Raw genomic sequence first — 25600 nt, forward strand, 5'->3', positions numbered from 1 at the left:
CTCGAATGATCCACTTCTTGGATAGAATAGGCATAAGTCATCAGTTCCTTTGAGATATCTAAGTATTCTTTTTACAGCAGTTAAGTGAGACTCCTTTGGATTGGATTGGAATCTTGCACATAGTCCTACACTCACTAGTAGAAAAAACCCTTATTGCAGCGGGCTTTTAGACCCCTGTTGCAGCGTACATCGTATGCTGCAACTGGGGGGCCTGCAACAAGTCTGAACTTGTTGCAGCGTACAATGTTCGCTGCTAAAAGGGGTTTTTTGCAGCGTACATATGTATGTACGCTGCAACAAGTGCCAAAAAATTGGCAAAAATTTGGACTTGTTGCAGCGTACATATATATGTACGCTGCAAAAGACTCAACTTTTTGCAGCGTACATTTATTTGTACGCTGCAACAAGTCTGGAATTTTGCGAAATTTTTTTCCCTTGTTGCAGCGTACAATATATATGTACGCTGCAACAAAGCACTTTTGGCGGGAAAATTCTAATTTTGTTTAGGGATACCTAGAGTGCCTTGCACCAAATATAGAAACATGTCAAAACAATAATAGAATAACGCAACCTGTATAACAAATATAAAAACAACAACTGGAGTTTTGTATACTATATATCCCAAAACCAAAGTGCACATATTACATTTAAATATATGTTCCAATTTCAACATAAACATACATTTTGATATAAAATTTATTCTATAACAACTAAACCAACTCGATCAAGCGCGCTAAAGCCAATAATAAATACTTGCTGGTAAAAAACTTAGCCCATTGCTCACGAACCACATCAAATTCCTCGCATAAGGCGCAATCCTCGGAGTGTAGACCTTTACAAAAGCAGAAATTTAAATTAAACATTAGATTAAATACAAATTAAATATCACATTTTAACATTCAAGAAACTAATGACAATGTCCTAATAGTCTAAAATGAGTCCTTAGGTTCTTTAGTTCAAAGTTGGGTGCGAAAATGTCATTTTAGCCTAAATATGACCTATAACGACCCAATGAGCCTATAGGTGCATAAATAGATTGGAACGAGTCTTAGATCGTTAAAATTATGCATATTAAACATGTAATAAGTTTTAAATGAGTCCTTAGGTTCTTTATTTTAAAGTTGGGAGCGAAAATGCCTTATTTTAGCCTAGATATGACCTATAACGATCAAACAAGCATTAAATGGGTATAAGTAGATTAGAATAAGTCCTAGAAACTCAAAACTAAGCTTATTAATCATATAATAATTTAAAAATGAGTCCTTAGGTTCTTAAGTTCAAAGTTGGGAGCGAAAATGTCATTTTAGCCTAAATATGACCTAAAACGACACAATGAGCCTTAAATGGGCATAAATGGATTGGAATGAGTCCTAGAAAGTTAAAACTAGAATATAAAACATTTAGTAGGTTTAAAATGAGTCCTTAGGTTCTTTAGTTCATAGTTGGGAGCGAAAATGTCATTTTAGCCTAAATATGACCTACAACGACCTAATGAGCCTTAAAGGTGCATAAATAGATTGGAACGAGTCTTATAAAGTTTAACTTATGCATATTAAACATGTATTAAGTTTAAAATGAGTGCTTAGGTTCTTTATTTTAAAGTTAGGAGCGAAAATGCCTCATTTTAGCCTAAATATGACCTATAACTATCAAACAAGCATTAAATGTGCATAAATAGATTAGAATAAGTCTTAGAAACTTAAAACTAAGCATATTAATCATATAATAAGTTTAAAATGAGTCATTAGGTTCTTAAGTTTAAAGTTGGGAGCGAAAATGGCACTTTAGCCTAAATATGACCTATAACGACACAATGAGCCTTAAATATGCATAAATGGATTGGAATGAGTTCTAGAAAGTCAAAACTAAGCATATAAAACAATTAGTAAGTTTAAAATGAGTCCTTAGGTTCTTTAGTTCATAGTTTGGAGCGAAAATGTCATTTTAGCCTAAATATGTCCTATAACGACCAAACAAGCCTTAAATGTGTATAAGTAGTTAGAATAAGTCTTAGAAACTTAAAACTAAGCATATTAATCATGTAATAAGTTTAAAATGAGTCCTTAGGTTCTTTAGTTCAAAGTTAGGAGCGCAAATGCCTCATTTTAGCCTAAATATGACCTATAACGATAAAACAAACATTAAATGTGCATAAATAGATTAGAATAAGTCTTAGAAACTTAAAACTAAGCATATTTATCATATAATAAGTTTAAAATGAGTCATTAGGTTCTTAAGTTCAAAGTTGGGAGCGAAAATGTCATTTTAGCCTAAATATGACCTATAACGACACAATGAGCCTTAAATGTGCATAAATGGATTGGAATGAGTCCTAGAAAGTTAAAAATAAGCATATAAAACATTTAGTAAGTTTAAAATGAGTCCTTAGGTTCTTTGGTTCATAGTTGGGAGCGAAAATGTCATTTTAGCCTAAATATGTCCTATAACGACCAAACAAGCCTTAAATGTGTATAAGTAGTTAGAATAAGTCTTAGAAACTTAAAACTAAGCATATTAAACATGTAATAAGTTTAAAATAAGTCCTTAGGTTCTTTATTTTAAAGTTGGGAGCGAAAATGCCTTATTTTATCCTAAATATGACCTATAACGATAAAACAAGCATTAAATGTGCTTAAATAGATTAGAATAAGTCTTAGAAACTTAAAACTAAGCATATTTATCATATAATAAGTTTAAAATGAGTCATTAGGTTCTTAAGTTCAAAGTTGGGAGCGAAAATGTCATTTTAGCCCAAATATGACCTATAACGACACAATGAGCCTTAAATGTGCATAAATGGAATGGAATGAGTCCTAGAAAGTTAAAAATAAGCATATAAATCATTTAGTAAGTTTAAAATGAGTCCTTAGGTTCTTTGGTTCATAGTTGGGAGCGAAAATGTCATTTTAGCCAAAATATGTCCTATAACGACCAAACAAGCCTTAAATGTGTATAAGTAGTTAGAATAAGTCTTAGAAACTTAAAACTAAGCATATTAAACATGTAATAAGTTTAAAATAAGTCCTTAGGTTCTTTATTTTAAAGTTGGGAGCGAAAATGCCTTATTTTATCCTAAATATGACCTATAACGATAAAACATGCATTAAATGTGGATAAATAGATTAGAATAAGTCTTAGAAACTTAAAACTAAGCATATTTATCATATAATAAGTTTAAAATGAGTCATTAGGTTCTTAAGTTCAAAGTTGGGAGCGAAAATGTCATTTTAGCCTAAATATGACCTATAACGACACAATAAGCCTTAAATGTGCATAAATGGATTGGAATGAGTCCTAGAAAGTTAAAAATAAGCATATAAAACATTTAGTAAGTTTAAAATGAGTCCTTAGGTTCTTTGGTTCATAGTTGGGAGCGAAAATGTCATTTTAGCCTAAATATGTCCTATAACGACCAAACAAGCCTTAAATGTGTATAAGTAGTTAGAATAAGTCTTAGAAACTTAAAACTAAGCATATTAAACATGTAATAAGTTTAAAATAAGTCCTTAGGTTCTTTATTTTAAAGTTGGGAGCGAAAATGCCTTATTTTATCCTAAATATGACCTATAACGATAAAACAAGCATTAAATGTGCATAAATAGATTAGAATAAGTCTTAGAAACTTAAAACTAAGCATATTAAACATGTAATAAGTTTAAAATAAGTCCTTAGGTTCTTTATTTTAAAGTTGGGAGCGAAAATGCCTTATTTTATCCTAAATATGACCTATAACGATAAAACAAGCATTAAATGTGCATAAATAGATTAGAATAAGTCTTAGAAACTTAAAACTAAGCATATTTATCATATAATAAGTTTAAAATGAGTCATTAGGTTCTTAAGTTCACAGTTGGGAGCGAAAATATCATTTTAGCCTAAATATGACCTATAACGACACAATAAGCCTTAAATGTGCATAAATGGATTGGAATGAGTCCTAGAACGTTAAAAATAAGCATATAAAACATTTAGTAAGTTTAAAATGAGTCCTTAGGTTCTTTGGTTCATAGTTGGGAGCGAAAATGTCATTTTAGCCTAAATATGTCCTATAACGACCAAACAAGCCTTAAATGTGTATAAGTAGTTAGAATAAGTCTTAGAAACTTAAAACTAAGCATATTAAACATGTAATAAGTTTAAAATAAGTCCTTAGGTTCTTTATTTTAAAGTTGGGAGCGAAAATGCCTTATTTTATCCTAAATATGACCTATAACGATAAAACAAGCATTAAATGTGCATAAATAGATTAGAATAAGTCTTAGAAACTTAAAACTAAGCATATTTATCATATAATAAGTTTAAGATGAGTCATTAGGTTCTTAAGTTCAAAGTTGGGAGCGAAAATGTCATTTTAGCCTAAATATGACCTAAAACGACACAATGAGCCTTAAATGGGCATAAATGGATTGGAATGAGTCCTAGAAAGTTAAAACTAGAATATAAAACATTTAGTAGGTTTAAAATGAGTCCTTAGGTTCTTTAGTTCATAGTTGGGAGCGAAAATGTGATTTTAGCCTAAATATGACCTACAACGACCTAATGAGCCTTAAAGGTGCATAAATACATTGGAACGAGTCTTATAAAGTTAAAATTATGCATATTAAACATGTATTAAGTTTAAAATGAGTGCTTAGGTTCTTTATTTTAAAGTTAGGAGCGAAAATGCCTCATTTTAGCCTAAATATGACCTATAACTATCAAACAAGCATTAAATGTGCATAAATAGATTAGAATAAGTCTTAGAAACTTAAAACTAAGCATATTAATCATATAATAAGTTTAAAATGAGTCATTAGGTTCTTAAGTTCAAAGTTGGGAGCGAAAATGGCACTTTAGCCTAAATATGACCTATAACGACACAATGAGCCTTAAATATACATAAATGGATTGGAATGAGTTCTAGAAAGTCAAAACTAAGCATATAAGACATTTAGTAAGTTTAAAATGAGTCCTTAGGTTCTTTAGTTCATAGTTTGGAGCGAAAATGTCATTTTAGCCTAATATGTCCTATAACGACCAAACAAGCCTTAAATGTGTATAAGTAGTTAGAATAAGTCTTAGAAACTTAAAACTAAGCATATTAAACATGTAATAAGTTTAAAATTAAGCATTTTAGCATATTAACTAAGCATATCCTGTTTGGTGAATACCAGGCATTAGTTACTAATGAATATTAGCAGTCGAGTTATAGGATTTGTTATGCCTAATCCAAGAAAAAAAAACCAGAATTTTATTTAGAAAAACATCGAAAAGTTGAATAAGATTGGCAGAAAATTAAGAAGTTGAGAAATTTAGAGGAAAACCTTACATCAGATAGGCTGAAACGAGATGAAGTAGTAACCAATTACAAGCACAACCCAAGATCCAAATACAAACTTAAAGCACTCAAAATTGTATTAAAAAGCCCCATTATTAATCTTAGTCTTTTTTTTAATCAAATCAAGCAAAATCGGATGTAAAAAGGTGAAAATTCTAATCAAATCAAGAAGAAAGCTCACGAAATTTCAAATTTCAAGAGTTGCACTTTAATTAGGACTCTGGGAGACCAAACAATGAGAATGGTATCCTTGCTGAACTTTTTGTCACTGGTAAGGTTCAAAGACTCAAAACCTTTTGGCTAATTAAGGGTATAGAACACCAGGATTTAACTGCTCCAAGCCTAAATACTTCATCAATTCTTCTATAATTAAATCACTTCAAAATTCTCCATACAACAACTACCCTTTGATAGGGTTCGTTAAAGGAACAATTCATCTAGGTTCAAAAGGGAGTCCAGAACAGAAAAAAGGGGGTTTGTAATCAGGAATTTGCATATGTAATTGGGTTGATCACTTGAGCTATGAGAACTAAGTTGACAATGCAACAAACTAAATACAAAAATCTCACAACTTTGCATTCAAATTCTTCCAAAAACAACAATCAACAAGCATACTAAACCTGAATACAAAATTAATAAGAATAAATTAAAAATAGCTGAAACAATAAACTAAAACCCTTCAATTAATCAACCCAAATCATCATTCTCAATGTAAATCAAAAACCCAATTGGCAAACTATCAATTTTTCACTAAAAACAAATTTCAGAATTCCCAAATTGATGAAATTTGACCTAAAAATCCAACATTTTACTCCAAAAAGAAAGAAACGAGATAGACAAACTCACACTGTGGATGCCGGAGGCGTTAAGGGCGGCAAAGAAGGCGGTAGCGGCGGCTCAAACGAAGAGAGAGGCGACCCCGAGTTCCCTGGCGGGCATAAAATTGGAATCTCCGACGAAGCCTTTCTTGCAAGATCTAATCCCCCACTCTAATTGGGCGGCGCTAGCTAGTAGTCACCCAACAACCAGAACGGGCGGCGCAAGCAAGGGGGAAAAGAACATTGAATCGATTAGTTAGGGTTTTGGGATTTTAAATCAAGAACTTATTAAAACAATTGAGGGAAAAATTGAAATCAATTTACCAATTAGTTACAAATGATGTTGTGTTGGTAGGCCACCATTATTGGCGGCGACAAGCAGAGGAAAGCCGAGCACGGAGGCAGGACAACACCATCAACCACAACAACGCAATAACCATCGCAACCACCGCACCAGCAGCGTCGGCATGAAGGAGGTGGTGGCCGGCGATGCAGAGGAACGAAGAGAAAGAGTGTTCGAAATTTTGAGGGACGCGGCTTAGGTTTTGTCTTTAGGGGACGACGCAGGGAAAGGTAAGGGAAGAAGAAAGGACCGCGAGAAATGAAAATTTGAGATGCGGCTTAATTTGTTTTGAAATTTTTTTATCCGGTTATTGTAGGGGGCTTTTAAATTGTACGCTGCAACAAAAAGGGTTATTGCAGGGGGCTTTTAAAATGTACGCTGCAACAAACTTTTTTGCAGGGAACAATTAAATTGTACGTTGCAACAACCCTTTAAATGGTTTGACCCGCGTTGACCGACTGGTTGTTGAAGCGTATTAATACATGTACGCTGCAACAAGGGGGGTGCAACAGGGGTTTTTTCTACTAGTGACTGAAAGAAATGTCAGGTCTACTAGCAGTTAAATATAGGAGTGATCCAATCATACCTCTGTATTTTGTTTGATTCACACTTTTTCCATTTGGATCAGTGTCTAATCTGGTGGCTGTTCCCATGGGAGTGTGGTTTACTTTGGCTGATTCTAGCTCATATTTCTTTAGGAGTTCCTTCACATACTTTTGTTGGTATATCATGATTCCCTCCTCAGTTTGCTTGATTTGTAAACCAAGGAAGAAGTCGAGTTCCCCCATCATGCTCATTTCAAATTCACTGCTCATCAAGTTTGCAAAATCCTTGCACAAGTTCTCATTAGTTGCTCCGAATAATATATCATCAACATAAATTTGAACTACTAACAGGTCAATTCCTCTAGATTTTAAAAATAAAGTTTTGTCTATTCTACCTCTTTTAAAATCATTTTGAAGGAGGAACTTTGATAATCTCTCATACCAAGATCTAGGGGCTTGTTTTAGTCCATAGAGAGCCTTATCTAGTTTGTAAATGTGATTTGGAAATTCGGGATTTTCAAATCCAGGGGGTTGTTCCACATAAACATCTTCCTCTAAGAAACCATTTAAGAAAGCACATTTAACATCCATTTGATAAAGTTTAAAACCCATGAAGGCAACAAAAGCAATTAAGATTCTAATGGCTTCTAATCTAGCAACAGGTGCAAAAGTTTCTTCGAAGTCAATACCTTCCTGTTGGTTATACCCTTTGACCACTAACCTTTCCTTGTTCCTTATGATTGTTGCATGTTCAACTTTCTTGTTCCGGAACACCCATTTCAGCCCTATCACCTTCTGGTGCTTTGGTTTGGGTTCCAAGTGCCACACCTTGTTCTTTTTGAATTCATTTAATTCTTCTTGCATGGCTATGATCCAGTCAGCATCCTCCAGAGCTTCAATGTGGTTTCTTCGCTCAAATATGGAGAGGAACGCATGGAATGCACAAAAGTTCCTTAGCTGTGACCTTGTCTGAGTTCCTTTTCTGATGTCACTCATAATGAGTTCCATTGGGTGAGACTTTTGATGCTTCCAAGGTCTAGGTTGAAACTGAGCTACTGGTGTTGTGGCATTTTCGTCAGTTCCTTCTATGACCTGATTTCCTTGTTGGTCATTGTGGGGTTCCTCAGGTTCTGGTGTTGTTTCTGGATCTTCTTGGATTTCTTCGTGTTCCTCTTGTACGGGAACTTCTTGATTTTGTTGAGCAGTTCCTCTGGCTGTGTGTTTGCTTGGTTGGAACTCCTCATCATTTTCTGCAGCACGAGATAAACCAATCTCGAAATGTTCTTTTTCCTGTACTATATCAGTTTTGTTAGATTCATCAAATATTATATGTACACTTTCCTCAACACACATAGACCTTTTGTTATAGACTCTGTAAGCTTTGCTATTTAAAGCATATCCTAGGAACACTGTCTCATCGCTTCTTTCATCAAACTTCCCCAAGTTCCTTTTTCCATTGTTGTGGACAAAACATTTACTACCAAAAGCTCTAAAGTAAGAGATGTTGGGTTTTATACCTTTTAGTAGCTCATAGGGGGTTTTGTTTAGAATTGCTCGAATCATAACTCTATTTACAATATAACAAGCTGTGTTGACTGCTTCAGCCCAGAAGTTCCTAGGCAGGGAACTGGCTATTAACATGGTTCTTGCCATGTCCTCTAAGGTTCTATTTTTCCTCTCAACAACTCCATTTTGTTGTGGAGTTCTGGGAGCTGAGAAATTGTGGTCCATACCTTGTTCCTTGCAGTATTCATCGAATTTGTAGTTTTCAAATTCTGTTCCATGATCAGATCTTATATGGATCAGTTGATGATCTGTAGTTTTCTGGATTTTCTTTGAAAATGCAACAAACTCATCAAACGTTTCATCTTTGCTTGTTAGAAATATGACCCAAGTAAAACGAGAGTAATCATCAACAATAACTAAAACATATTTTTTCCCACTTCTGCTTTGAATTCTCATTGGGCCACACAAGTCCATATGTATGAGTTCCAATGGTTTTGTGGTGCTTACCAATTTCTTAGGCTTAAAGGAACTTCGGACATGCTTGCCTTTTGCACATGCATCACAGACTTTATCATTAAGGAACTTGATTGAGGGGAGTCCTCGAACCAGTTCCTTTGATCTTAGTTTGTCAAGCAGTGAGAAACTAGCATGTCCAAACCTCCTGTGCCATAGTAGGGGATCTTCTTCAAAGGCACTGAGGCAGGTTAAATTGTTCCTGGGAACTGTATTGAGATCCACAGAATATGTGTTCCCTTTACGAGTTCCTTCCAAAATAACCTTCCCAGTGTTATTATTAATGATTTGACAATTTTCAGAAGTAAAACTTACAGAGTTTCCTTTGTCGCAAAATTGAGAAATACTTAGTAGACTGTGCATTAAACCCTCGACTAAAAATACATTTTCAATGGCATAGGAACCTGACCTTCCAACTTTTCCAATTCCAACAATTTCTCCTTTCATGTTGTCTCCAAAGGTCAGAGTTCCTCCATTGTAGGCTTCTAGTGAGAGGAATTTAGATTTGTCTCCTGTCATGTGTTTGGAACACCCGCTGTCGAGATACCACGAGCTGTTCCTCTTCACTAGAACCTGTAAAGATATCAAAGGTTAGTTACAGGAACTCGGGTTTCCTCGAGTTCCTTTTCAACTGCAACATCTGACTTCTTAACCCATTTTTGCTTTACATAATTTATGTTTCTTTGATCCTGTTCCTTCATCTTGGAACACTCAGTACTTACATGACTTCCACTTCCACATGAGAAACAAACTTTCACACTTGGAAGATCCACATACTTTTTCTTATGACTAGTTTTATGATTAAAACCCAATCCTTCTGTTCTCTTAGATTGAGCATTCTCAATCCATTTGGGAGGAACTTTAGGTGGTTGTCTCTGTGCCCTGGCCATGGCTAGTTCCCTTTCTAGTTTCTCTTTCTATTCCTTAGTGGTGATCAGATCTTTGTTTAATCTTTCTAAGTCGATGTTAAAAACTCCCATGTTGATATCCAAGGATTTTGTAGGATCTAAACTTAGATTAAACATCTTATATTGACTGAGTTGCACTTGTAGAAGGATGTTTTCATTTCTAATTTTCTCGAATGACTCATTAATAGAGGTATTTCTATCAAGCAATTCAAAGAACCTGCCTTGAACATCAAATCTAATATTGTTCAGATAATTTATGTGATCTTTGCTGAGTTCCAAGGCTCTATCACTTTGTGCTTTTAACATACTTAGCTTTTTGTAATCATCTAGAGTTTCTAGCAACAGTTCAATTAGTTTTGACTTTGAAAGGCACTAAAGAGTGGAGGAACTTACTTCTTCTGATGGAACTTGATCAGTTCCTTCTGCTCTGGCCATAAGGCAGAGATTTGCAGTTTCTTCATTTGGTTGTTCCTCATTGTCTTCTGAGTCTGTTGCTTCGCCCCATGCAGCTATCATGGCCTTCTTGAAGTTTGTCCTGTTAAAGGTAGACTTGTTATAGCGTTCCTTGACCTGTTCCTTCCCTTTTCCTTTGGCTTTGTCGTTCTCCCACAGAGGGCATTCACGAATTTGATGATCAGTTTCTCCACATTTGAAGCAACCTTGCTCAGTTTTGGAACTAGTGGTTTTCTTAGCAAAGTTCCTTCCTTTCTGGTTTCCTGGTTTGAAGTTCCTGTAGAGCTTTCTCATTCTTCTAACCAGCATGGCAGCCTCTTCTTCATCTGGCTCAGATTCGTCGAGTTACTCAGCTATTAGAGCAAGTCCTCGATTTCTGGAGTTCTCAGGAACAACAGCTCCAAGATGCAATTCATGTGTCATCAAGGAACCAGCAAGTTGTTCAATGTTGAACTTGGTAAAGTCCTTGGTTTTAAATAGTGCAGTGACCTTTGTTCTCCAACGATCATCTTGTGGCATGCTTCTTAGTATTTTTCGTACCTGTTCATTTGTGGGAATGATTCGACCAAGAGAAACTAATTCATTGGTTATGTTAGTAAATCTAGTGAACATTTCTTGAATAGTTTCTTTTGGAAGCATTTCAAATCTTTCATATTTAGACATCAAAAGGTCAATTTTGGAACGCTTAACTTCATTAGTTCCTTCGTGGGTTACTTGTAGTAATTCCCAAATCTGTTTTGCGTTCTTGCACCCCATGACCCTATTGTGTTCATGAGGTCCAAGTCCACAATGCAAGATTTTGACAGCCATAGCATTCATCTCATATTTATCAAAGTCTTCTTTAGAAAATTCAGACATTGGTTTAGGAACTACCTCGTTTTCTGCATTGGTCTTTGTTACCTCGAAGTCTCCAACTTCAATTACACGCCAAACTTGGTAATTTTCAGCTTTGATGAATATCTCCATTCTGTTCTTCCAGTATGAGTAGAACTTGCCATTGAACATAGGTGGCCTTTGTGTGGAGTAGCCTTCTTCCAGTTTCTCTTGTGAGTTCATACTATCAGGAACTTGACTCAAACAGGATTTCCTGTGTTTTTAGTGAGTACTGGCTCTGATACCAATTGATATTCCAGTAGAAACACACACAAGAGGGGGGGGTGAATTGTAATTCGAACTTTGATAGAGTTTCTTTCGAAACCAAGGAACAGTAAAGAAACCGAGAGCAAGAAAGATTAAAATAACAATTGTGAGAACTTCTTGACACTAATCAAGAAGAGAATTTCTTTTATTATAGTAATGCCTTGATTACAATAACTCTCCAAAACAAGTTTTCCTCTAACTCGTGTTCCTCACAGTAATCTACTCAGATTACAACTCTATCTCTTTCACTCTCTCTCAGACTTAAACTCTAAGTCTTTACAGGATAACTCTATCCTCACTAATACAAAATACAATTCGTGTTTAGATAACTCTAGATATTAATAATGCTTTTGTATAAATATAAGGAACTAAGGAACTTTGAATTAACTAGGACACAAACTGTTTTAGAAAATCTTTGATAATACGTTTTTTAGGAAAGCAAAAACTGTTAGAATGTTTGTGTATTTTTCCAGAAAATATATTTGCCCTTTTATAGGTTTATCCCTAGGGTTTGTTCCCTTCAAAACCTCAACTGCTAACTGCCAGCACTTTGGTCTTCACGTCCCTTGACTTGAGGAACAAGGGGAAGACCACTTCCCACGTTTTAGCTACAAAGTAGTTAGTGGTTTGACTCAATCAAACCCTAAAAGATTTCCCTTAAAACAGATTTTATTTATTTACAAAAACTAAGGAGAATTTTTAGGAAAATAAGTTTTAATAAAATAAAACGTGATTCTATTTTTAAAACTTATTTTTATTTAATTACTTGTTTTCCATAAAAATATCTTCCAGTAAAATAAATGGCCTAATTAAATTACAAGTTCCTTGAGTACCCTATATACCTTATGCATAATTAATATTTACATAAAATTCTAAGTACAGTAGACTATCTAGACTTTTATGTCTTCCTTTGTCTGGAACTTGCAACTCAGAAGCTTCAGACGTTCCAGCTCTGGAACAATTATGAGTTCCTCTCTGGCTATCATAGGAACTCGTGGCCATGAGTCTGTAATTGTTCTTGTGGGCATGTAAAACTCTTGATATGTAAAATGTGTTGCTCCTCTTGTGACTTCAAACTGGAACAGATACAACTTCCAGCTCAGGAACTCCAGTGGCTGTTTTAAGTGTAAAATAGGAACTTCAACATCTGATTCAAGTTCCTATCCTAATAGGAACTTGGGCACTTACCTGTCTAAAGTCATTAGCAACCCCAATCAGGAAGTTTGCAATATGTGTGTGTGTCATCAACCAAAACCTAGGAACAACAAATAACTTTCATTCAGCTATGTCGTTCGCCGTTTTCTATTTTCTAAATGGTTTTGTGCGTGATTAACTGGAGCAAATTTCCTTTTGATCATTTGATTACATTTCTTATTTTACCTATTGTTTCCTAGTAATCAAGTCAACCATTAGTTATCGTCTAACGCGGGATGCATTTTCAAGACTACTTTCGTGATCGAGATTTAATTTCCGGGAAGGTAATCACACGTACTTAATTCATTGACTTGTTCTTAGTCTATTAATTGTATGTGTATTTCATACAATTTTGGAGTTGTAATCGTGTTTTAATTGTGGGTGTGTATATTACGCGCGTGAGCGATTGGTGTGTAACTTAACTATAAATATTGTTTAATTTATAAATGTTGTGCTGTCGTACTTTGTTTAGACTCGTTTTCTATTTCAATCGGTAATGATACATTATTAGTTCTCTTAATTAAGACTATTGATATTGTTACTTTAAGGAGTAAAATATTGAGTATTAGCGTTACTGGTATTACTTTGGGATGAGAAATGATTATTGTTGGAGTAGAATATATTATATATTGCGATTTTAGACTTACTAGTTGATGATTGGTATAAGTTAAGACGAATGAGTTTGTTTTATTAATTTTATACTGAGCTATGATATGAATTAATATTATTGTGGAATCTTGTGCCGTTAACATGAAGTTTATTATGAAACCCGTTATGGGTATATTGAGCAGATTATGAGAAGGTTGAGGAATTATTATATTCTTGGTTTGAGGCTCAATGTTATAGACTTTAGTCCTTGGCATGTTGGTAATGAGATGATAACCATTAGTAGAAGAGCAAGATACAATCTTTATTTTTCTTAATATCCCCAAAGTGGGATTTGGTCCAAAAGTGGCATTGACTAAGAGAGTCTTTCTAGTAGCTATTGAGAGTTTCAAGTTTTTATACTTGTGGGCTTATTTATTCGAATTATCCATGTCCAAGGCTAGGTATAAAATTAACAAAGAGCGCGCATGGCACCTATTGGTTTAAGTAAGTCTAGTAGAGGAAAGAATTATATCAATATATTTGAGGTTTAACTGAAGAGAAGATCTATAGTATTTATAGGGTATAGAGTTAGATTTATCTTTAGGATCATACTTGAAATGTAGTTTCATACTACATTGTTTACATGAGCCTTTATTATTCTGTATATTAGTACGTTTCTGTTTGTAACAGGTGATTACTCAGCTTTTTGCCGACGTATGTGTTTATTTGCTATGTGTGTTTGTGGCCATGTTTTTTTTCTTATGGTGGCCCTGCGACGATCCTTTTGGAATTTGTCCTCTATGGTGAGCAGTCAAGATTGACTGGAGCAGATTGGTCGTGAAGGGTTGCAGTTCAAGATGAAGGAGTAAGTGTTATCGTTTAGTCTTTTATGGCAGTTGTACAGTTGTAAATAGATCACCTAGTAATCGAGTTGTAATAGTTTGAGTTTTGTAAGCCTTGGCACTTGACAATGTGTTCAAGTGTGGCGGTGATACCTCCGATTTAGGTGTAAGCTTCCGCAAATTTTTATAAAGTTATATTATTTCTTATTTATTTCTAGTTAGTAAATCGGGGGTGTTACACAATTGGAAATAACCTCTCTACAATGGTAGGGGTAAGGTTGCGTACGTCCGATCCCCCTTACCCCGCTTTTGGCGGGAGCCTCTTTGAGACAATGGGGTAATGATAATGATAATGAACGTTTTACGCCTTATCAAACGGAGCCTTAGCTACATGTTATTGTTCATATTGGATTGTTACAATTTATCTTCTATTCTTAAACTAAAAACAGTTTGATTTGAAGTCTTACTCAGTTACTGGCTTGCATGGATGGCCTATATAGTTACAAGTTTCTATTTTGTTAGAAATTTGAACCAAAAGTCAATTGATACTTGAATAGGTCGAGTCGAACTCCGTATTCAGCATGAGTTTTTCCTTCCCCTCTGTGTTATAACCTTCATTATTTGCAGTGAGCTTCTCACTGAGTTGTTCCATTACTGATCTTCGTGCAGAAGCTGAGGTTAGCTTTTACTACTTAGTCCTTTGTATACTCATTGTTTTGTACTTTTATACAAGTCTTTGTGGTGCTCAATACTTGGACATGGGATATGAACTTGGATATTTTATCTAGGGAAGAAAGAAAACAATTTCTTTTGGCAAATGGCAGAGTCTTGGAAATTTATTTATATTGTATAATTCAATTCCATGAGACTAATTTTATGTAGACTCTTATACTTCCTCCGTCTTTTAATACTCGCAACGTTTGTTAGTTTCACGCATGTCGATACACAATTTTGATCATTTATATCTTAAATTCTCTTTATGCAAAAATTATAAAAAGTTGATATTTTGAAAATACACATTGAGACGAATCTAACAAGATCCCACATGACTATGTTTTATCTTATATAAAAAACACTACGAGTAGTCAAAGTAGATTATATGAATAGTGGCAAAAGTCCAAACGTTGCGAGTATTAAAAGACGGAGGAAGTATATATTTATATGTGTACTTCACTATTTTATGTAGACTCTTACATACCTTAACAAATGCATAATTTTTGTCTTGTATTTTCCTTAATAGTATTGTCTACACGGTTTGTTATCATGCATGCTGAGTGCTAACTGACATCTCTTACTGGAAGGCATTTTTGTGTCAACTGGCAAGTACATTAGGGCTCATGGCTAAGTGGATAAATGTTATGTGTTTTGCACTAGATAACATTCTTCTTTCTCTACAGCTTATAGTTTCCTATTCCCGATTCTTCCTCTGTAGTCTACATTTTCCTTTAATTGCACATGCAAGGTTTAAGACCAAGTAACAAATACTGCTCTATATGGGAACAAGAACAGACTCTTTAAAAATTAAGACTTTAAGGGTAATACCTGAAAGCTTCCGGTTGATGTAAATAAGTCTGATAAAAACTTTCGTGAAGAACTTGAGGTTTATTTATAAGAATCTAAGTGTTTACCCTAGATTTTAATTCAACACAATTTAGGACTCTTTTCAAAAGATAGATTTTCGCAAATAACTCTTTAAAACGCGTTTTGATAAAATCAATCTTTACGTATTTGAGAGTTGCATGTCAACTCAAATTCTCAAGAGTATAACCTCAAGTAGGATAGTAAAATCAGTTTTAAACCTTGACGCTTATCTTTTGTAAAATAAAACTGATCTACTTTGTTTCAAGATATTACTTGGACTCTACAAAATACTCTGTTCCCATACTAAGCTATATTTAAATTACACTGGTCTTATACCTTTCGACACTTATAAGACTTGCTAGGCTTCACCCTTCTTGGTCCTTGATTTAATCTTTTCACACACTTTGGACTTGTTTTCTTCATAGCTTCTCAGCTGGCATCTTTATATGCTATTCTTGCAACGAGCACTTGTGGCCTTATACTAACCTGTTCCTGACATTCCTTAGACAAACAGTCGTGAGTATAGTTTAAGCTTGTCACCATCAAAACTCAGGAATCAACAATTTTCCCCTTTTGATGATGACAACCTTACAACTTGATAATAATAAAATATACTTAAATTGACCAAGGAATGAAACATGGAGCAACTGATATCCATACTCCAAACCTCAACCAGGAACAGAGGAGTCAAAACCGAGGTTACGAACCCTCGCATAGATGCAAATATTTTGAAAACAAGTAGCCCTGCCCCCCACTATCTTCCCCCTTTGGAATTATCAAAAAGGGACAGTTGAAAAACGATTGCACAAAACAGAAGGAAGTATATAGATGTGAATTATGTTACCCTATCAATCAGAGAAGCATCTTGCAGCTCAAGTCGATCAACGAGTTTGACCGCACCCCTGCAAGCAAAACAAGGTAAAAGCAGCATGGAACACAACACATGCAATAATCCTACAAGTCAGTGTGGGACAACTATCAGAACGTAGGAAAAGCGCACTAATGAGCATTAGTCATAAACTTGGCGCATCCAAAACATCCAAAAACTAATTGTTCAGAGAGCAAGAAGAGATAAAATTGTTCAATGAGATAGAAAAATATTTAAGGGGGGATAATCAGATAATGTATTAGGGTCAGGCTGGGGGTGGTCCAGGTGCAGCTTCCTCATCATTTGCCACCTCCTCGATGACCATGTCAGCAAGGCGCTCCGTCATGTCGTTGAAGAACTCAGCCTGATCTTGCTGCATCTTGTGTATCAACTCCTGCAAAGATGTAACAGCAGACAACAGAACAACATTGTCCAGCTGCAGTTGATCCACTTTGGCCATTAGGAGCTAAACTGAACCATCTGGTGAGGGAGCAGCAAATTGAGTTTCACCTTCCTTGTCGGAGTCAGAGTCTTCTACCCTATAGACCGGAGGTGCACCTTTCGAAGAACTGGCTAGACGGCTGCTGCGACGAATGGGCTGATGAGACACAGGAGAGGCTGGATTTGGCTTGTGAGATAAGGTGGCTTTGGCAGGGCTTTTCTATTTTGGGCACAAGTCAACAGGAACACCCTCTGTCTGACCCTCTGTTTCCTCACAAGGAAAGGGCACCGCCTCCTCTTCATCCGAGAGCTCTTCTCCCTCATCTATCTCCTCCTCCATATCCTCTATTTCATCCCCCACTTCCTCATCCTGTGGGGCCGTGTCTCCAACCATCAGCTCCCCAACACAGACAACCCCATCAACAACACTAAGACTTACACCATGTAAACATGCTTTGTTAAGTATGTGAGCAGGAGTGAGAGGGTCAGTTGTGTAGTGAGTGAGATCGACCCCCACCTTTCTCATGATAAAAGTCAGAAGAGAGCCATACCCAACCATGTTATTCTGAGAGATGCAGTGGGTGAGGTAGCAATAAAGACCATGGGAAAGTTAATTTGGCGTTGAGATTCAAGGAGAAAGATGTATATGAGGTCCAATCTACTGGCTAGGGCTCGTTTGTCATGACGCGGAACTAGACCTCGACGCACCACATTAAACAGGACTTTTTGAAAGGGAGTGAGGAGTGATTGATTTAGGGATTTTGGGTGTTTTCCCTGAACCCCAAAGTAAGAGTAGACATCCGCCATAGTAGCACCTCCCGATTCAATTGGGCCTTTCCCCTTATGATAAACTTCCTCCCCCAGCACAGGAAATTTGAACCAGGTTCCCAATTTTTCAGCATCAAAACTAAATGGCTTTCCATTTACCTCCGACTGACAAACCCCCCCTTTGTTTATGAAATTCGAGCAAAATTCCCCCATAGCCTCAGGATACATGCAAGCCTTAGAACACACTTCAAACAAATACGTCCAACCCTGTGACTCAATTGATTCTAGCAATTCGACAAAACCGACCTCTCGACACCAACCAAAATCAATACTCAACCCAGAGAGCATGCGATCGGGGGGAAAATAATGAAATTTTGTGGATTCGAGTTTTACATTTTTCTCCGCTTGAAGGTGTGGTTCCCCCTGAGTTGGTGCAACGACTTCCTTCTTTAGAACTAGTTTCCTCTTTGTGGCGAGCCTTGTTAGGTTATGATTCATATGACAGTTCATAAATCATGCGGAAAAACCATAAAGCCAGGAAACATATTATTTACACATAATCATTTAGCATAGTTTAGATGCATACTCTTTGTTGCGTGCCTTCCCTAGCTGCGCCCGAACCGAACAAGAACAAGTCTTTAGGACTCCAAGTGTCGTCCCTCCGTAGATAGTCCACAGCACGTCCGGATCCGCCTTAAGATTGGCCAACTAGAATCGCCCTTAAGGTTCTAATATTTTCGGTTAGGTAGGCAAGAATATTGGCTGATTTTTCTGCTTAAAAATCTTAGTTTTGAATACTTAAAACTTGTGTATAAATAATGACCCCTAGGCCTTTATTTATAGAGTTATGGAAAAGGAATCGTAATCCTAGTAGGATACGAATTAATTGAAATTAGAATCCTACATGAATTCTATTTAATTAATTTATCCAATTAGGAATAGGAATTTAATCATACACTAACTCTTGTAGATTTAGGAATCACGCATGAGCACAAACTCACACACACACGGCAGCCACAAGGGCTGCCCATGCGCGTGCGAGCAGCAGCCCACGCAGCGCGGCCCACGCATCCGTGGCCTTGGCGCGCGCTGGGCCTGCCTTGCGGTAGGCCTGGGCGCTGCCTTGGCTGGGCTTGTGGCGCGCGTGCTTGCTGGGCGATGGCCCGACTTCGTGCTGGGCCTTCGTCCGGCAGGCCTCGTCCGATGCTAATTCGTACGATACGCTTCCGATTAAATTTCCAGTTCCGGAATTTATTTCCGATACGAACAATATTTAATATTTCCGATTCCGGAATTAATTTCCGTTTCGAACAAATATTTAATATTTCCGTTTCCGGAATTATTTTCCGATTCCGGTAATATTTCCGATTCTGACAATATTTCCGTTTCCGGCAATATTTCCGATTCTGGTAATATTTCCATTTCCAATAATATTTTCCGATACGTACCATGTTTCCGTTTCCGGCAACATCTACGACTTGGATAATATTCATATTTCCGATACGATCCATATTTCCGTTTCCGGCAATATCATCGTTTCCGGAGTATTCATTTCTTGCCTGTGACGATCTTAGCTCCCACTGAAACCAAGATCCGTCGGTTCCGAATATTCATAGATGGAGTATTTAATGCCATTAAATACTTGATCCGTTTACGTACTATTTGTGTGACCCTACGGGTTCAGTCAAGAGTAAGCTGTGGATTAATATCATTAATTCCACTTGAACTGAAGCGGCCTCTAGCTAGGCATTCAGCTCACTTGATCTCACTGAATTATTAACTTGTTAATTAATACTGAACCGCATTTATTAGACTTAACATAGAATGCATACTTGGACCAAGGGCATTATTTCCTTCAGTCTCCCACTTGTCCTTAGGGACAAGTGTGCATTTCCTAATTCCTTTGTCGCTCGATGCTTGCTCTTGAACATAAGGTAAGAGTTGTCATCCTTATTATGTCCAGAGGCGTTCCTCGGTTTCAGAGTTCAACTGATCAAATAAACAGATAATCATAGCCTATGATTCATCCGAGCACGGCCATGCATTTCACAGTTTCTAGCTCTCCGAGTGGCCTTGTACAACTTTTAAGCATCTCATCCCGATTTATGGGAGGACAATCCCAATCTTGCGATCTTGAGATTAGACTTCGTTTGATAGGTGATTACCTGAGCGTTGCCTTTATAGCCTCCTTTTACGGTGCGACGGTTGGTCAACGTCAAAGCAACCAGTTCTCAAACAAGTAATCTCAAATCACTCAGGTATTGAGGATTTAGTGTCTAATAATTTAATGAAATTTACTTATGACAGACTTTCATCTCTTACAGTAAAGTTTCATAGGTCTTGTCCGATACTAGTCTTCCCAAAGTAAGTATCTATGCAAATGATTATGACATTGCCATGTCCACATAGTTCAAGAAACAGAACTACTAGTCATCTTGCATTCTAATCGTCTAACGTTTTCTATGCGTCCAATTTTATAGAAAACTCCGATTAGGGACCATTTTCAACCTTTGACATTCAAGTTCACTTGATAGACATTTCTTAGTCACAGGACTGGTCCTGACAGTCTATCTTGAATATATCGTCAAGTTGAAGGGACTCATCATTTAATAAACCACAAATTAAATGGAAAAATGAATTCCTTTCATTTATTGTGAATGATTAACCAATAATGTTTTACAAAGATTTAAACTCTAAAACTTTAAAACATTAAACAGAGACATCAAAGCCATTCTCCAATATGCTTGATTCCCATAGCTGCAGTGTGCGAGTTGTGCTTCGCTTGCGGCAGAGGTTTAGTTAATGGATCTGATATGTTGTCATCAGTTCCAATTTTGCTTATCTCGACTTCTTTTCTTTCAACGAACTCTCGTAGAAGGTGAAATCTACGAAGTACATGCTTGACTCTCTGGTGGTGTCTAGGCTCTTTTGCCTGTGCAATAGCTCCGTTATTATCACAATACAGGGCTATTGGTCCTTTAATGGAGGGGACTACACCTAGTTCTCCTATGAACTTCCTTAGCCATATAGCTTCCTTTGCTGCTTCATGTGCAGCAATGTACTCCGCTTCAGTTGTAGAATCCGCAATGGTGCTTTGCTTAGCACTTTTCCAGCTTACTGCTCCTCCGTTGAGGCAGAAGACAAACCCAGACTGTGATCTGAAATCATCTTTGTCGGTTTGGAAACTTGCGTCCGTATAGCCTTTAACAATTAATTCATCATCTCCACCATAGACCAGGAAGTCATCTTTGTGCCTTTTCAGGTACTTCAGAATGTTCTTGGCAGCAGTCCAATGCGCCTCTCCTGGGTCTGACTGGTATCTGCTCGTAGCACTGAGTGCGTACGCAACATCCGGGCGTGTACATATCATAGCATACATTATTGAACCAATCAATGATGCATATGGAATCCCATTCATTCGTCTACGCTCATCAAGTGTTTTTGGGCACTGAGTCTTGCTTAGAGTCATTCCATGAGACATGGGTAGGTAGCCTCGCTTGGAGTCCGCCATCTTGAACCTATCAAGCACCTTATTGATATAAGTGCTTTGACTAAGTCCAATCATCTTTTTAGATCTATCTCTGTAAATCTTGATGCCCAATATGTACTGTGCTTCTCCTAGATCCTTCATCGAAAAAACATTTCCCAAGCCAAATCTTGACAGAGTTCAACATAGGAATGTCATTTCCGATAAGCAATATGTCGTCGACATATAATACTAGGAAAGCAATTTTGCTCCCACTGACCTTCTTGTATACACAAGATTCGTCCGCGTTCTTGATGAAACCAAAGTCACTGACTGCTTCATCAAAACGTATATTCCAGCTCCTGGATGCCTGCTTCAATCCGTAGATTGACTTCTTTAGCTTGCATACCTTTTTAGCATTCTTTGGATCCTCAAAACCTTCAGGCTGTGTCATAAACACAGTTTCTGTTAAAACGCCGTTTAAGAAAGCAGTTTTGACATCCATCTGCCATATTTCGTAATCGTAATATGCAGCGATTGCTAACATTATTCGAATAGACTTTAGCATTGCAACTGGTGAAAAGGTTTCATCGTAATCCACACCGTGGACTTGCCTGTAACCTTTTGCAACCAATCTAGCTTTGAAAACTTCAAGTTTCCCATCCTTGTCCTTTTTCAGTTTGAAAACCCATTTGCTTCCAATGGCTTGGTAGCCATCTGGCAAATCGACCAAATCCCATACTTGGTTTTCAGACATGGAGTCTAATTCAGATTGCATGGCTTCTTGCCATTGCTTGGAGCTAGGGCTCGTCATAGCTTGCTTGTAAGTCGCAGGTTCATCACTTTCAAGTAATAGAACGTCATAGCTCTCGTTCGTCAAAATACCCAAGTACCTTTCCGGTTGAGATCTATATCTTTGCGATCTACGCGGGGTAACATTTCTAGATTGACCATGATTCTCACCAGATTCTTCTAAAGATCTCTGAGTTTCATCTTGAATGTCATCTTGAGCATTCTCTAGAGTTTGTTGTTCGACTCGAATTTTTTCGAGGTCTACTTTTCTCCCACTTGTCATTTTGGAAATGTGATCCTTCTCCAAAAAGACACCATCTCGAGCAACAAACACTTTGTTCTCAGATGTATTGTAGAAGTAATACCCCTTTGTTTCCTTTGGATAGCCCACAAGGATACATTTGTCAGATTTTGGATGAAGTTTGTCTGAAATTAATCGTTTGACGTATACTTCACATCCCCAAATCTTAAGAAAAGACACATTTGGAGGCTTTCCAAACCATAATTCGTATGGAGTCTTTTCGACAGCTTTAGACGGAGCTCTATTTATAGTGAGTGCAGCTGTATTTAGTGCATGTCCCCAAAATTCTAATGGAAGTTCGGCCTGACCCATCATTGACCTGACCATGTCTAGCAAGGTTCTGTTCCTCCGTTCTGACACACCGTTCCATTGTGGTGTTCCAGGAGGGGTCAATTCTGATAGAATTCCACATTCTTTCAGATGGTCATCAAATTCATAGCTCAGATATTCACCGCCTCTATCAGACCGCAGTGCCTTGATCTTCTTGCCTAATTGATTCTCTACTTCACTCTGAAATTCCTTGAATTTGTCAAAGGATTCAGACTTATGCTTCATTAGGTAGACATAACCATACCTACTGAAGTCATCAGTGAAAGTGATAAAGTAGCTGAAACCACCTCTAGCATTTGTACTCATTGGTCCACATACATCTGTATGGATTAAACCCAATAGTTCATTTGCTCTTTCTCCAACTTTAGAGAAAGGTTGCTTTGTCATTTTGCCAAGTAAACATGATTCGCATTTACCATAATCCTCTAAGTTAAATGGTTCTAGAATTCCTTCCCTTTGAAGTCTTTCTAAGCGTTTCAAGTTTATATGGCCTAATCGACAATGCCACAGATAGGTGAGATCTGAATCATTCTTTTTGGCCTTTTTGGTATTTATGTTATATACTTGTTTGTCGTGATCTAATAAATAAAGTCCATTGACTAATCTAGCAGATCCATAAAACATCTCTTTATAATAAAACGAACAACTATTGTCTATTATTAAAAAGGAAAATCCCTTAGCATCTAAGCAAGAAACTGAAATGATGTTTTTAGTAAGACTTGGAACATGGAAACATTCTTCCAGTTCCAAAACTAGCCCGGAGGGCAACGACAAATAGTAAGTTCCTACAGCTAATGCAGCAATCCGTGCTCCATTTCCCACTCGTAGGTCGACTTCACCCTTGCTTAACTTTCTACTTCTTCTTAGTCCCTGTGGATTGGAACATAAGTGTGAGCCACAACCTGTATCTAATACCCAAGAAGTTGAATTAGCAAGTATACAGTCTATAACGAAAATACCTGAAGATGGAACGACTGTTCCGTTCTTCTGATCTTCCTTTAGCTTTGGACATTCTCTTTTGTAATGGCCTATTCCATCACAATAAAGACAGCTTGATGTGGACTTGTCCTGCTTTGATTTAGCATTGCCCTTGGACTTTCCACCTTTCTTGAACGGTCTCTTTCTAGCCTTGAGTAAATCTTTGGCTTCACAGTCCAGTATTATTTCAGCCTTTCTGACAAGGTGAACAAATTCTGCAACTGTTTCTTCTCTTGGTTCACTTAGGTATAGTTGCTTGAAGCGACCAAACCCACTGTGTAGTGAATTGAGCAAGACAGAGACTGCCATCCTTTCGCTTATTGGTGTTCCTAGTAGACTTAGGCGATCAAAGTATGAACACATAAGATCCACATGGAACCTCAGTGGGACGCCTACCCTCTGTTTAGTGCGAAGGAGCTGAACATGTGTTTCTTGGACCTCCATCCTATAACACCTGTTGGGAGAACTAACCTTTAGACCAGACATTGATTCAATCAACTCATGGACGTTCAGGTCCCTGTCCTCCGTACTTCCACGACAGATATCCCTCAGATTCTTGATGAGCGTAAAAGGTTCATAGGCTACAAACCTTCTAGCCCAATCATCAGGGATATTGTTCAGCATGAGACTCATAACCTTTTTGAGATCCGCATCCCAGGCGTAAAACCTCTCAGGGGTCATGTCTCTGGCATAGTAGCTTGGCATGGGATGTGACAGTACATACTCAAGTCCATTGAGTTTGACTATTTCAACTAGCTTAGCTTCCCATTCAAGAAAATTTGTCAGGTTCAGCTTGACCATAAGCTCAGAACCCATGATGATGTTTTGATTGTTGTTTGCCATATTAAAACTACAATTGAAAAGAATAAACAAATAAATAACCATTCACAGTTTCTCTTAATAAACTTAAATTCTAGCATACATGCATAATTCAATGTTTATTAAGCATTTTATTCAAGTTATGTGTTCCGGCAGGTGTGAATAAAATGATTCCAAGATCCTAAAATCATTGAAGAACTAAGCACAGTTTGTCGACTTAATCCTAGAACATCTTAGGTAAGCAAAAGCCTTTTGCTAATAGTCTAGAAACTATTCTTGGTTGATAGGTACGTCTAAGAACTTATTAGGTAAACCTATCGAATTTGCCACGACATAAAAGGACTCCTTACTTATATCGTTGAGTTTCACCAAAACTAACATGTACTCACAATTATTTGTGTACCTTGCCCCTTTAGGACCAATAAGTAACACCTCGCTGAGCGAAAATTATTAATAGATTGATGTAAAGGATATCCAAGCAAGTGTATATTTTGGCATGGCACCTTTTAACTCAATTTTTTAAGTTTGGAACTTAAGGCTCTTACTATGTTGGTTAGATTTTAAGTGAACTAAAATCCTTAATCATGCAACATAATCAAGCTTTTGATCTCATGCATTTTAAGACATATTTAAAACAATAAATAACTTAAAACATGCATAAGATATTTGTGATCTAGTATGGCCCGACTTCATCTTGAAGCTTTGACTTCAAAGTCCGTCTTGAAAATCTCCGTGGGAGGCACCATTTTCTTCAAATAGGATAAGCTATAACTAATTACAACTATTTGATGGTTCGTAGACCATATTTGAATTGAAAAATAACTTTGGTACTTTAGACCAATTACATTCAAATTAATGGTACGCAGACCATATTTTCTATCCTATTTGGGCCATACTAGTCACTTCATAACCTGCAAAACAGTACATATACAATATATACCATTCACCCATTCATTATCATGAATGGCCCACATAGCTGGTTAGTAAAACACATTATGCATCACGTAAACATTTGCAGCAATTAATCAAGGGCACCAATAATCTACCAATTATTCAGTCCTTATTAATTCTAATCAAGTTGTTTTAACC

General features: G+C 36.8%; 1 long non-coding RNA gene across 1 annotated transcript; it reads right to left on the reverse strand.

Moving 5' to 3' along the window:
- Positions 1-585: 585 nt before the first annotated feature.
- On the reverse strand, positions 586-6297 carry LOC130466044 (uncharacterized). The gene is made up of 2 exons (XR_008926065.1): positions 6164-6297; positions 586-832 (listed from the first exon to the last, which is right to left on the reverse strand). It is a non-coding gene; the product is annotated as an uncharacterized lncRNA (long non-coding RNA).
- Positions 6298-25600: the final 19303 nt, after the last annotated feature.

The sequence above is a fragment of the Spinacia oleracea genome, chromosome 1 (genome assembly GCF_020520425.1).
Source record: "Spinacia oleracea cultivar Varoflay chromosome 1, BTI_SOV_V1, whole genome shotgun sequence".
Taxonomy (NCBI): domain Eukaryota; kingdom Viridiplantae; phylum Streptophyta; class Magnoliopsida; order Caryophyllales; family Amaranthaceae; genus Spinacia; species Spinacia oleracea.